This window comes from Pantherophis guttatus, chromosome 3 (genome assembly GCF_059756535.1).
Source record: "Pantherophis guttatus breed Tessera chromosome 3, ASM5975653v1, whole genome shotgun sequence".
Lineage (NCBI taxonomy): Eukaryota > Metazoa > Chordata > Lepidosauria > Squamata > Colubridae > Pantherophis > Pantherophis guttatus.
In genome coordinates, this window is record NC_142065.1 from 29,300,556 (window position 1) to 29,313,486 (window position 12,931).

At 39.2% G+C, this 12,931-nt stretch overlaps 1 long non-coding RNA gene across 1 annotated transcript; it reads left to right on the forward strand.

Annotated features, from left to right (window-relative positions):
- Positions 1-515: 515 nt before the first annotated feature.
- LOC117664367 (uncharacterized) lies at positions 516-10,088 on the forward strand. Its single transcript, XR_004591010.3, has 3 exons — positions 516-977; positions 5,130-5,208; positions 9,869-10,088. It is a non-coding gene; the product is annotated as an uncharacterized LOC117664367 (long non-coding RNA).
- Positions 10,089-12,931: the final 2,843 nt, after the last annotated feature.

The following is a 12,931-nucleotide window of genomic DNA, read 5'->3' on the forward strand; positions in this document are numbered from 1 at the left end:
AAGAGAACAATCAGGTAAAAGAAAGTTGATTCAAAATTTGAAAAAAAAATCTCAGCTTTAAGTTCTCACAAAGATAAAGGGAAAGGGAGAAGCATATTCAACATATTCAGATTCAGATTTCAAGATTCTGTTACTGTAATTTTATAGAGAGTCACCTCCAGATGAGATGGATGGCATTATAAGTTGAATAAAAAATAAATAAATAAATGTAGCATTAGCATTGATTAACCTTGATTTCTTAGTTGAAAGGCTGACAATACCAGAGGTCACATTCTACATCTGATTTTTATCTCACTGCACTTGTGATGTAATCAGGCATTGGAGGATATTAGCATTTTGTTGCCATAGACATAAAACTTTCTAGTTGTCCTCCAATGTGCTGGTATCACCCATACCCATGGGAAAATAGATCCTTGGCCTGCCCCAAACTTCTGATGTGGACCAGTTGAGTTCCAAAGGGAGGCTGCAATTTTCCTTGATGAGACAGCCATTCTCCCAGGATACATTTTGATTCTCTGAGGAGCTCCAGGAAATGAAGTAGAAGAAGAAATGCCTAGAGGATCAGTTCTCAACCAGGGGACATATGGCCTAATATAGTTCAAGGGGTCCACAAGTGAAAAGCATGTTAACAGTACCATGGCACATGCCAAGTGGTGGAACAGAAAAGCAAAGTATATTATATTACTGCTTTACAGAAGAAAACGCACCAGTCCCATGTCTGTACTCAGTAACAAGACCTGTTTGGGATGGGAGAAACAGGAGAAAATTGGGCAGAGTAGATACTCTATAGACCGATTCTATAGAACCGGTAGTAAAACCGGTGGGAGGCTCCGCCCACTGACCCTGACATCATCAGAAGTGATCTGCGCATGCGCAGAAGCAAGGCGCATGTGCAGAAGCAAGGTGCACATGCAGAAGCAAGGCACACACGCAGAAGCAAGGCGCACATGCAATCCCATTGCAAACCGGTAGTAAAGGTAAGTAGAACCCACATCTGCTCTACAGGTCTCTTCAATTAAAACTAATCTTGCAGGACTAAGGAAGCATCCTTCCTCTATCATGACCCCTGCCTTCTGGAACAGCATTTGTCAGAGATATGTCCCAGCCTTCAAATGCTCTGAAAGTCACTTAAGACCTGGCTTTCTTCCCAGGTCTGGGACTAGAGTGCTTGTGGAGCCCCTGGCAATTTTTTCCCCCTTGGAAATGATTTATGTGATTTTATCCAGGTGGTTGTGTTCCTTTTAAATTGTGTATTCTCTTCGATATTGTAAGCTGCCCAAACTCAGGTGGCCTCAAAATCCAATAAATAAATAAATAAATAAATTACAAGCCTAAACAAAGGCAATGCTAGATTTGAGATTATATCATTAAACAGTATTCAAAATACTTTATAATAGATTAGTTCCAAATATAATCATACTTCAAACAGACTCAATGAAACTGCAAGTTAGTTGCCTGCAGCTGCATCAGTAACTTTAACATCAGACAAGAACACACAATTGTATAGCAATAAATAGTAACATCAGAAATAATGAATTGTTAAATATTAAGAATGAGAGGATCAATATACTTTCTTTTTGCCTAAATGGTAACTAGTCTTACCATTCTGGAAATCCCATGAATGAACCAAGCACATTTCACAATATCACAGCTATATATAGTAGGTTTCTTTTCCTGGGGACTTCTACCATATGGCAATGTCACAAAAGGTGAAGTCACACACTATATAGAAGCTACAAAAAAGTAATTATCAGTGGTATACCTAATGCCTAGATCAGGAGTGAAATGCTCCCGGTTCGGACCGGATCGCCTGATCCAGTAGCAATGGCAGCAGGTAGCAAAAATCCCTGCCCACCCCCCTTATCCATGCCCACCCAATCGCTCAGTCGTCTGCTTGCCCGCTTGCTGCTTCTTTTTAAAAATGCTTTTAAAAGGTAAAAAAAAAGGCTCTGACGATCACAGCTGAGCCGCCCAATCGTCAGAGCCTTTTTTTTTTACTTTTAAAAGCATTTTTTTTACAACCTATTTGGCCGAATAGGTTGTAAAAAAAAATGCTTTTAAAAGTAAAAAAAAGATTGCGTGCCACAGCTGATCACCCCCTCTCAGTGCGGTGTTCTACTTACTCCATGCCTCCTTTTGGCATGTACTGCGTGCACATGCACCTCGCATTTGGTGTGTGGTGCACACAGCGCATGCACGTTCAGATTTCACCACTGGCCTAGATCATTATTAAAGATCCACTTTGTCATTACTGAACTGCTGCCAAAGTTGTTTAGCACAGCAGCAGCAGCAGAGACCCAACTCTGCACCCATTGCCAACCCTCTCACAGCATCCTCGGTCCAATATGCACCCCATATTGCCTCAAACCAAGGCAGATCATTCCCTCTTCCCTGCCCTTGATATGCCAATAAGAAGTTAAGGAACTTGGTTTCCTCTGTCACCCTCAGATATGGAAGTTTCATGGGGAGAATATGGCACACATGACTGATTTTCTTCCTGAGTGGAAGAGAAAATGACTATCTTTTCAGGTATTTGTGGTCTCCCCTACATAATGTGTCATCCAGAGGCATGGGGTGAAATATTACCCACACAGTGGCTTGATTCATGATTAATGAATTCATGCTAATCCTGGATTAGCATTATGTTTAGATGCTCCCATTCCTCCTCTTTCTTTATTTCTGAGGAAAATATGACAATATCTGGGGAAGGGAGAAATAATCACACGAGTCCATTAGACCCTCCACATTTTGTTGGCTTGAAAGAATAAACCTGTTCAGGCTTTCAGAAATCTCAACAGAACACTCAACTCCCTGCCAACATGGTTGAGATGGTGATGACTCCTATAAACACTTGAATTGCTAATGTCTACCAGCAAAATTGTTCACACAGAAGCCAACATGCATACCATAAGAAATGAAAAGAAAGAAATGTTTCTTCCACACACTTACACTCAACACACAAATGTGCACAGGAGGTGATACAATGCAAGTGACATCAGTTGGGGGCAGAAGCATCACTGGAGCACTTATGTTATAAATAGTCCACATTTCATAATGCCTGAATGGGCCTATTAACCTGGCTTCCTGAAATGCTGCATGTTTACCAGCTTGAGTAAAATAAAAATATATTTCCATTCCATTGCAGAATAAATAATTGGATCACAAACATCTAGTCGTTCATAAAAAATATTATTTTAAAGTACCGGTACAACTGTAGCTAGTGAGTATCTATTGGCATTCTACACCGCAAACACAGAAGAGAGCTTTGAAGTGCGAGGGCGGGGGGGGGGGGTGAACCCTCTCTGTAATAGGTTCTTAAATATTGCTATTTGGGATGGAAAAGATAAATTTCAAAGTGCTAGAACAGATCTCAGAACCCCATTAATAGAAATTAGAGGGAAATCTAATAGGAAAAGACAGAAAGAGAACATTCTTGCCATTGCTCCCTGGGGAAATGTGTAGACTGAAGGATGACACTTTATTTCTCTGAATCCCCATGAGTCCAATAGTCACAGCACTCACCCTGCAAATAATAATAATAATAAATACAGTCTGAAGTGATTCTGGCTATTCCAGGCTTAATAAATGGGCTGGAATAGTGGCAAATTCTGATCCATGAAACATCTTTTCAATAAAAACAGATAGGGTTGTTAATAATGTTAATGGAGTATCATACAGCTGAAAGGATTATACAGCTTATCATGCAGTTTTATTATTTTTAATAAGTATTCTCCTGTGTTCCTTCAGCTTCGCTCACATCTAATACCCTGCAGGAACACTTTATGCCAATATTTCTCTTTAGGATTGAGGGTAGTAAATACTTAGCTGACCCTGGAGACTTTGTGCTTTTTGTTGAACTGTGGCTCCAGGCAGTTCATAAGCATAAGAGTAACCCTGAAAAAGAAAGCAAGAAGCTTTTTAGGCCAGCAATAATCGGCAGAAAGGCTGCAATTAGAAGAGGAAAACGAAGTACCATTTCTGTTTGCTCAACCCATTCTCCTGGGCTCGTGACACATGGTTCTAAAATATGGAGGTTCCACTTAAGTGATCCCCAAAGAGAATTTTTATTTTCAGTAAATTTGTCTAATTATTCTTTTGATAAACTCAAGTAGATCATGAGTTTACTTCCCAAGAAAAATTGAGCTACCTGGAAATAAAAATACTGAGCTACAAGGAGGCATAGGAGGTCCTCAAGCTCCTTAGATATTCAGTTGGTCAACACGCATGAATTTTCTAGAAGAGCATTGAAGGAGCAGGGAGAGGGGAAAATTAGAAAAGAATATTGGAAGCATGAAAAGACAAGAGGGAATTATCTTTCACAAGCCCATAGCAATTTACAGTAAGTAGCTTTCCCTCATTAACAAAATGGCAGAAGAAACAAAGGTGAAAAAAGCCACCTTTAAGAAAGTTTAATACTAAAACTACAGGAGCATTTGTTTGCTAGATGTGCCTAGAATGATCTTTGGCAGAAGTCTGGTTGAAAATACAGGTAGTCCTTGACTTACAATCATTCATTCAGTAACCCATTCAAAATTATAACAGCATGAAAAAAGTGACTTATGACCCTCATAGCATTCTCACTTCCAGAAATGTTGTCTCCTGCTTATAAACTCCTCCTTCTTCGTTTTCATAATATTGTGTTAGCAAACTAATTGAAATCTCCCTGTATGGCTCCCATTCATGTGGTTGTTTTAGGGGGTACTCCAGGTATCAAAATACTGAGATGCCCAAGAGAATTGAAGACAGGTGACTTTTACTCTCGGTCTTTGGGACTTTCCCCCCTCCTTTTCAACTTTGGTTTATCTAAGATGCACTTGGTTAGCAAAAGGGGGGGAAAGAAGCTTGTTTCTCAGACTTGAGCATAGATACAAGAAAGAAATAATCAAAAGCCCAACTGCTTTATATCACTGTGCTTTCTTTGCAGAAGTTGCTGGGAGGGGAGAGAGAGGAGAAAGAAAATTATAGAGTAGCAGAGAAATGAAATGTTTGAACAGAAAATAATTTCCCTAACTTGTAGCCTGCAGGCATAACCTGTCATAACTCTGCATGAATTGAACAGTCAGGGAGTTCAAGTTTTCGGCAGCTTACCATAAACTAATATGTTTCATCACTTCATCTCTGGGTGACAGGCCTTTCCATGTGTTAGGAGACACACAAGAGTGCAAAGGAAAAGATGCCTTCTGATGGAGAACCATTGCATATATAAAGGTAAGGTCCAAAATAAGCTATTAAATTCCACCAAGTAGTTCCTGTTTTAAAAAGGCCAACTTCCAGATGTGTTCACAATGAGAATTATAGTCTCATAGTTTGCAGGCATCAGGTTTGAGAAAACTGAATTGTAATTGTCTCAAGGTCCAGATTTAAGGAGACCCTGATCAAAACATCCTTGATTACAGTCTCTTTTGGGGGTTAAAGATACGACAGAAAGAGGAACTGGAGCATAACGTACAATTCACTTTTTTTTTTTCAAGAGAAATATTTTAACAAGCTTAGAAAAGTACTAGACAGGATTCTCTGAACAGAAATCCTGATATCAAAGAGAGTGATGAAAGTTGGGAACTTCACAGTAAGATGAGATACTTGAAGTATAATTATACAATATTTTAAAGAGGAATTTGAGGAATTTAGTAAATATCCTTAAGATCGTGACCACCTCAAAGCATTCAATAAAATAACCCATATAAATGAAGAAGACAGAAAAATGTCTAGCTACCATTAGGAAAGAGCTGACTCCACAGTTATAGCCAATGAGTATACATAACCAATTTCATATTAAGCTGGAAATAAATGTCAAGTGTAGTATCCAAGAATTCCATTCAGTCCTGTATTTTCAATATATTTATAAATGAGGGATTAGAAAATACAATTTTCAGATTTGCATATGACACACCAAAATTATCACACCCAGTTGTGGACACCAGGTTTTAGGAAGAAAATTTTAAAAATGGTCCAGAGGCAGCAACCAAGATAATAAGGGCTCTGGAAGGAAAATTTATAACTAATAGTTGTAGATGCTAAGTATGCATGGAGAATATAGAAAACTGTGGAAAAGCTTATTCATTCTCTTCAAGTAATTGAAAGGCTATGGGGCAGAACTGTTCAGAGTTTTTTTCCAGAGAACAGGACAAGAAACAAAGTGTTTATATTACAAAGAGATGGATTTGGGGTGAATATCAGAAAATAAATCCTAAACAAATAATCATTCAACAGACTCCCTCAGGAAGTAATAGCAACTCCTTGACTGGAGGTGTTTAATAGAGCCTGAATGACCAACTATAGGGATATCATACTTGTGAATTCCTGCTGCGGCCTTTTATTATCACTGTTTGATTGCTTACTCCATGGGTAAGGTGACCAGATTTTAACATTGGTAAAGAGGGACACCATTGACCGGGGGGAGGGGGTTCTATTTTTTTTTTACTACCAGTTCTGTGGGCGTGGTTTATTTTGTGGGCGTGGCTTGGAGGTCATGTGACTGGGTGGCCATGGCTATATGTATACCATATGGACTACTCAGAGGGCTGAAAAAAGACATTTCTGACAGGTCCTCACACTTTTGACTGGTCCTCACACTTATGACCATCCTCACATTTATGCCCATGCAGCATTCTTAACAACCATGTCACTCATTTCACAACTGCTTCTCTTCAGCATGGTGATAAGATAGGGCAAAAAACATAAAATGTGAGGACAGTCGTAAATTCGAGGACTGGTCAAAACTGTGAGGACCAGTCAAAAATAACTTTTTCAGCTCTCTGAGTAGTCCATGTGCACAAAAGGACTACCCAGAGGGCTGAAAAAAGTGATTTCTGACAGGTCCTGGCACTTTTGACCGGTCTTCGTACTTATGACTAGTCATCATTTATGCCCATTGTACAATTCTTAACAACCGTGTCACTCATTTCACAACTGCTTCTCTTCACCATGGTGACAAGATAGGGCAAAAACGTAAAATGTGAGGGCAGTTGTAAGTTCGAGGACTGGTCAAAAGTGCGAGGATCAGTCAAAAATAACTTTTTCAGCCCTCTGAGTAGTCCATATGCATAAAGGGATACAGCAATAGAGAGGGATGAAGGAAGGGAAGGGAAATTAGAGTAGGAGGGAGGGTAAGAGAGGGAGGAAGAGAGGAGGAGAAGGAGAAAGGAAGAGGAAGTAGGGAGGAGAAGAAGAGGGGGGAAGAGAAAGTAAGAAGGAAAGAAAAGAGAGAGGTGGTAGGTTTGAGGAGAAAGATTGCTGTACAATAAAAAAGATGAAAGGGAAGAAAACCAACCCCAAACAAATATAAAGATATTAAAATAAAGAATGAATTGTTAAACTTTAAAGAATAAAATTTTATTTATTTATTTTTATTTATTTATTTTATTTATTTTATTGAATTTATATACCGCCCTACTCCCGAAGGACTCAGGGCAGTGAACAGCCATAGAATAAAACATATAGATACAAAATTTAAAATAAAATAAAATGAATTAAATAATTTGGCTGAACAAATTTAAAACTCCAATAATTTAAAACCAAATTTAAAATTTCCATGTAAAAAGGGGAAAGACTTAGGTCAGGCCAGCTTGATGAAATAAGAAAGTCTTGAGCACGTGACGGAAGGTTCGCAGATCCGGGATCCTCCGTATCTCTGGGGGAGCTTGTTCCAGATAGTAGGTGCCCCCACAGAGAAGGCTCTCCCCCTGTGGGCCGCCAGTCGACATTGTTTGGCTGACAGCACCCGGAGGAGCCCCTCTCTATGGGAGCATACTGGTCGGTGGGAGGCTATTGGTGGTAGCAGGCAGTCCCGTAAATAACCAGGTCCTAAGCCATGGAGCGCTCTAAAGGTGATAACCAAAACCTTGAAGCGCACCCGGAAGATCACCAGGAGCCAGTGCAGCTCACGCAGGAGAGGTGATACATGGGAGCGCAACGTCACTCCCGTCACCACCCGCGCGGCCACACTCTGCACCAGTTGGAGCCTCCAAAGTGCTCCTCAAGGGGAGCCCCATGTAGAGAGGATTACAATAGTCCAGACGGGAGGTGACGAGGGCATGAGTGACCATGTGTAAGGAGTCCCGATCTAGAAAGGGACGCAACCTGATGAAGAGGTGAACCTGATGAAAAATCCTCCTGGTCATGGTCAAATATGAATAAATAGCAATAATTAGAAACACACATACAAACATACAATGTATTTTCTTTGAACAGAGTATTTGACCGGTTTACAAATTTAAACAGTGTTTAGTCATTTCAATTAAATTTACAATTTCTATATTTCCTTTTTGCCATATTTATTCCTCATCTATTTTTTAAAAAAACCAATATTACCCTTCATCCTCATCTCTAATCTTAATCAAATTCAATTTTTCCCTTCTATTCTATATTATACCCCTTCCCATTGTCATCTATTTTTATATCCATCCTCACATTGGTTAATTATGTAATTATGTAATACAGTTGTTTAATACAAATTCAACATTTTAATATAAATCAATTAGTTATATAACTATCTTTTTTGTATATTAATCAATATGAACATGAATATTCCAATTATTTCCATGCAATCCAATTTCTTACAAATCAATTAATTATATTTACCAATAATAATAAACCAAATAATTTCCCCCATATATTCCTCCAAACCACAACTTAACCATTTCTGCTTTCAACACAATATACAATTAATAGTATCTCAATTATTACAATTCCCTAGTTAAATAGAACTTTTTTTCTTTTGTGTTTTAAAATCTTGAACCTCCTCTTTTGCCCTAAATTTCCCATTGTTTGCAGTTTTGCACCTACCTTTTTTGGTGAAGAAAAAGAAAAAGAAAAAGAAATCTGCCTCATTTTGTCACGTTGCAGCAAAGACCCTGCTTTACTTTCAGTTTCACTTTTTCAGCATAGCTAGGGGAAAAAACCATTTGCTCCAGCAATTTACCTCTTTGCAGCTAGCTAGCAACAGAACCCTCCGCAAAACAGCTGAGATCAAATCAGCTGATCAATTTATGGTAATTAACCTATGCTGAAGCTGAAAGGGGCTGTTTTTTTCTATTTTTGCAGGCACCAGTCTACTCATTTGTTTTCTTTTAACACTGATCAGCTGTATGGCGGCCCTTTGAAGCCCTGCGGCAAGAATTTAAACAGTTTTTTTTCCCTCTAGCCATCAGCTGGGACTCAGCAATAGATTGGGAGTGGGCGGGGTAAGTGAACGGGGACCAGTGATCCAACAGAGGCAGAGGGTGAGGGTGAGTGAAAACCGTATATTCCCTTCCCGTTCTCCCGCCGTTCCCTAGCTTGTCGTGCATTCTTTCCAAAAATCGGGACGTTTATAAAATGCCGCGGGACGCGGGACAAATTGCTAAAAATCAGGACTGTTCCTCCAAAAGCGGGATGTCTGGTCACCATATCCATGGGGAGTAAGACCCATTCCTTTGGCCTAGGTGTCCGATAGACCTATTCAATTTTAGAGGGAATGTGAGGTTGTAACTGGTTGGTACAATTGGGGCCCTGATCAGTGTTTGGAAACAGAGTGTGACAATAGTTTTAGATAATGGATTCCTGGGAACCTAGTTGTCAGATAGCAATTAGAGAAAAAGATACCACAGTAATTCTGGAGGAAGATGAAACTGAATGAAACATACCATGTTTCCCTGAAAATAAGACCCTGTCTTATATTTTTTTGAATCTTGAAATAAGTGCTTGGCCTTATTGCCATGCGCTCAAAAGCCCAATTGGGCTTATTATCAGGGGATGTCTTATTTTGAGGGAAACAGGGTAGGTAAAAGCCTTTATTAAGGATTTTCTCGTGGGTATAAGAATGGCAAATGTTAACTATTCTCTCATTCTTCTCACATCTACAAATTGCCAACTGGCAACCCCATTTCAGCTGACCAAGTCCATCTTGAGGAGAGAGGGGCCTGAGGAACATCTTCAAGGCTATTATGAGGACTATTTGAAGCATTTGACAGATAAAGTCATTCTGATTGTCAACTAAAACTTTTCATGGCAGCCAGCTAGTTAACTGCAGTTATTTCTGCCCATTTCACAAATCCAACAAGGCAGGCATGTTCCCTTCATTAAACAATGTCATTTGATGGGACCTCAGAGATGTGTCTTCTCTGTCATTGCATCTGCCTGGAACACATGGCCTTGACACTACCAGCCTTCTGTAAGATATTGTTTTTCACTCAGGTCATGGTATACATTTAAGTGATCTGTTTGTTATGGATGTATAAGCTGGCTCAGGTGCAATGTATTTTAATTTTTTTTTTGATTATTTTGCTGCTGCTCTTCTTAATTAGATAATAGCTGCCCAGAGTCGCATAGTAAGTAGGTGGCTAGCCAAAATGAACAAATAAATCAGTAAATTCCTACAATGGAAATTACCTTAGATGATCTCCAAGCTTGTTTTCAATTCTTGTATTATAAAATTATGTGATTAGAAATTTAATCATATCTATGTTCACTTAAATCAAAGTCGTAATTCCTCTAATGGATTTACTTTTACATTTTTCTACAACTTCAGCCATTTCCCTGAAAATAAGACCCTGTCTTATATTTTTTTTGAACCCTGAAATAAGCACTTGGCCTTATTTTCAGGAAGGTCTTATTATTTTGGGGCGCGTGGAGCAAGACAGGGCTCCTCTTGCTGTCTTACCTGATTTCCAGCTCTGTCTCCCTAACCCTAACCAGAGGAAATGGTGGGGGACTGGCTGTGCATGAAATATTTTCGGGGAGGACTTATTTTCGGGGAAACACGATAGATAAATTAATTTTTCTTCTTGTTTGACTAACTAAATACATTTATCAAAATGCTGAGTTTCCCTTTTTTCTAAGTAAAAGGTATATAGCACTAATCAAAGTGAGATCTATGTGTTTCTCAAGAAAAGATAGAGTAGGCAATCCAGGATGTCACATTTCAAGCTTCCCTGGACCTGTAAAGAGATTGCCACTGAGACCTCTCCATACCCTTCAGCATCCTTCGATCACAAGAGTTTGGAAATGCTGGAAACCCAAGACAGCAAAAGGTCTTGTTAGACTGATGTGCGTCAACAGCTCAAGGTAGCTGTTCAAATTTATGTGCTGTCCATAACGAAATATCAGGTTGCTATCCTAGAGTTATAAATAGCTGTCAAGCCCGATGGACTTCTAGCATCTGAGTTTGATTTGAGATATAGCACTTTTGCCCCAATGCGCCTCACTGAGAATCCACAGGCATATAGCAAAAAGTATACCTCTGAGATTCAGGAAATTATAAAATAAGGGAGATAATTACTTGATTTGCCAGGAGATTTTGGGTAAGGAAAAATAATAATAATTCCCTTAGGCTGTATTTACTTGATTTCCTAAATGAGCAATCATTGAAAAGGTTGCTGAGAATTTATACCAAGGGCTGGCCTTTTGATTTTACTAAAGCTGAAAGTAGATGACCAATGCCAAAATTAGAAGAGAGCACTACTTTCTCTGTGATAGGACCCTTTTATCCATATTCTCTTTTGGGAAGAACTAGCTGCCGAGAACAGACATCTCATTCTTAGAAGAATTTCATCCTTGAACAGAAGCTTTTTAATTTCTAAGGGCCATTTGAACCTAATCTTGACACTAAATTTGTCCATATCTGCCAGGCAATAGGATTCTCTTAGTTCACAGCAGAGATGCTCTCATTCTATCCCTCATTCTCTTACTGTGTCACATGAAGAAAGATTTACTTCATTTAAACTACAGATAAATAAGCTTTTAGCTACAGCTTTTAGACATCCTAAGCAGTAACTGAACCTAATATATGGAGTCCTATTCAACTGGGTTGCCACTCTGCCAATGTATCAGAAATAGTACCCCAAATATAATTTTCAATGCCAAGATTATCTAATCTCTGGGAGCTGTAATTTTTTAAAAAGATGAAATGTCTTTGATCGTAAAGAGATTGTCTGCCTTCTTTCATCAAGGCATCCATCCTTTGCCATCTGCGAAGAGGAATCAGTATTTCCAAAGAAGAATGTCTTGCTGCAAGGCAAGTGTTAACCCTAGCACCTTTTTTTAGAAATGTATCACTGCTTGTGACTAATACAAATTAAGCAATTTGCACTGGTCTGTTTTTTATCACATGCAATGCTCTGCATTTAGAAGTTCAGCTATCTGAGCTAGCCCTAATTTAAAAAGGAACAGATCAAGCACCCTACGCCGAAGCCACTTCCATAAGCTTGCTATGTTTTTACTATTGGTGCATTTCTAAGGCAGCCCCTCTTCGGCTAGGAAATTACAATAACATGTGGTGTATGCTTCTTGAATCCTTCACATCAATGTCCAGCTTCCTTTCTTTGTCCCAAATGCAGCGACAAAATGCCCGGGATGTGACCTGCTCAATGATGGTGGCTTTCCCCCAAAGCACTCCATCTGACCTCAGCATAATGAAGAGAATTAATATGGCAAAGCCACTAACACGGCACCACTTCCCAGCAGCACAGCTACAGCCTCTAATTGATTAGTCCATAAAAAACCTGTGCACTAAATTGAAAGGAGCTGCACTAATTCTCTTTTATGTTAAATTTCTGTCTCTCTCGTTTATCGAATTCTTTGTCCAATGCCCCCTTTTTGCAGCCTATTGTGGGCTTGCTGTGGGCCTGTTTTCCTCTTGGCCAGATTAAGTACCTAATCAAAATCTTGTCTCCTTTAATGGCATAAAATTGAAAGATAGATATTGCACTTTACACAGCTGATTAAACACTGGAATGTGGCTAAATGCTTTACAGGGCTTGTTACATTAACTAACTCTGTCATCTGCCAGCTATCTTATAATTGCATATGCTCATGTTCCTCCTGGTGAAGCCAAGGTAAGGATGCTATTTTCTCCCTGCTTCCTTTTTTTATTCTTCTCCCTTCTCCATGATCACCAAGGAAATAAGGTATCAAAGAGTACCTAAAATCTCCCCCCATTTGGATTGGATGTTGT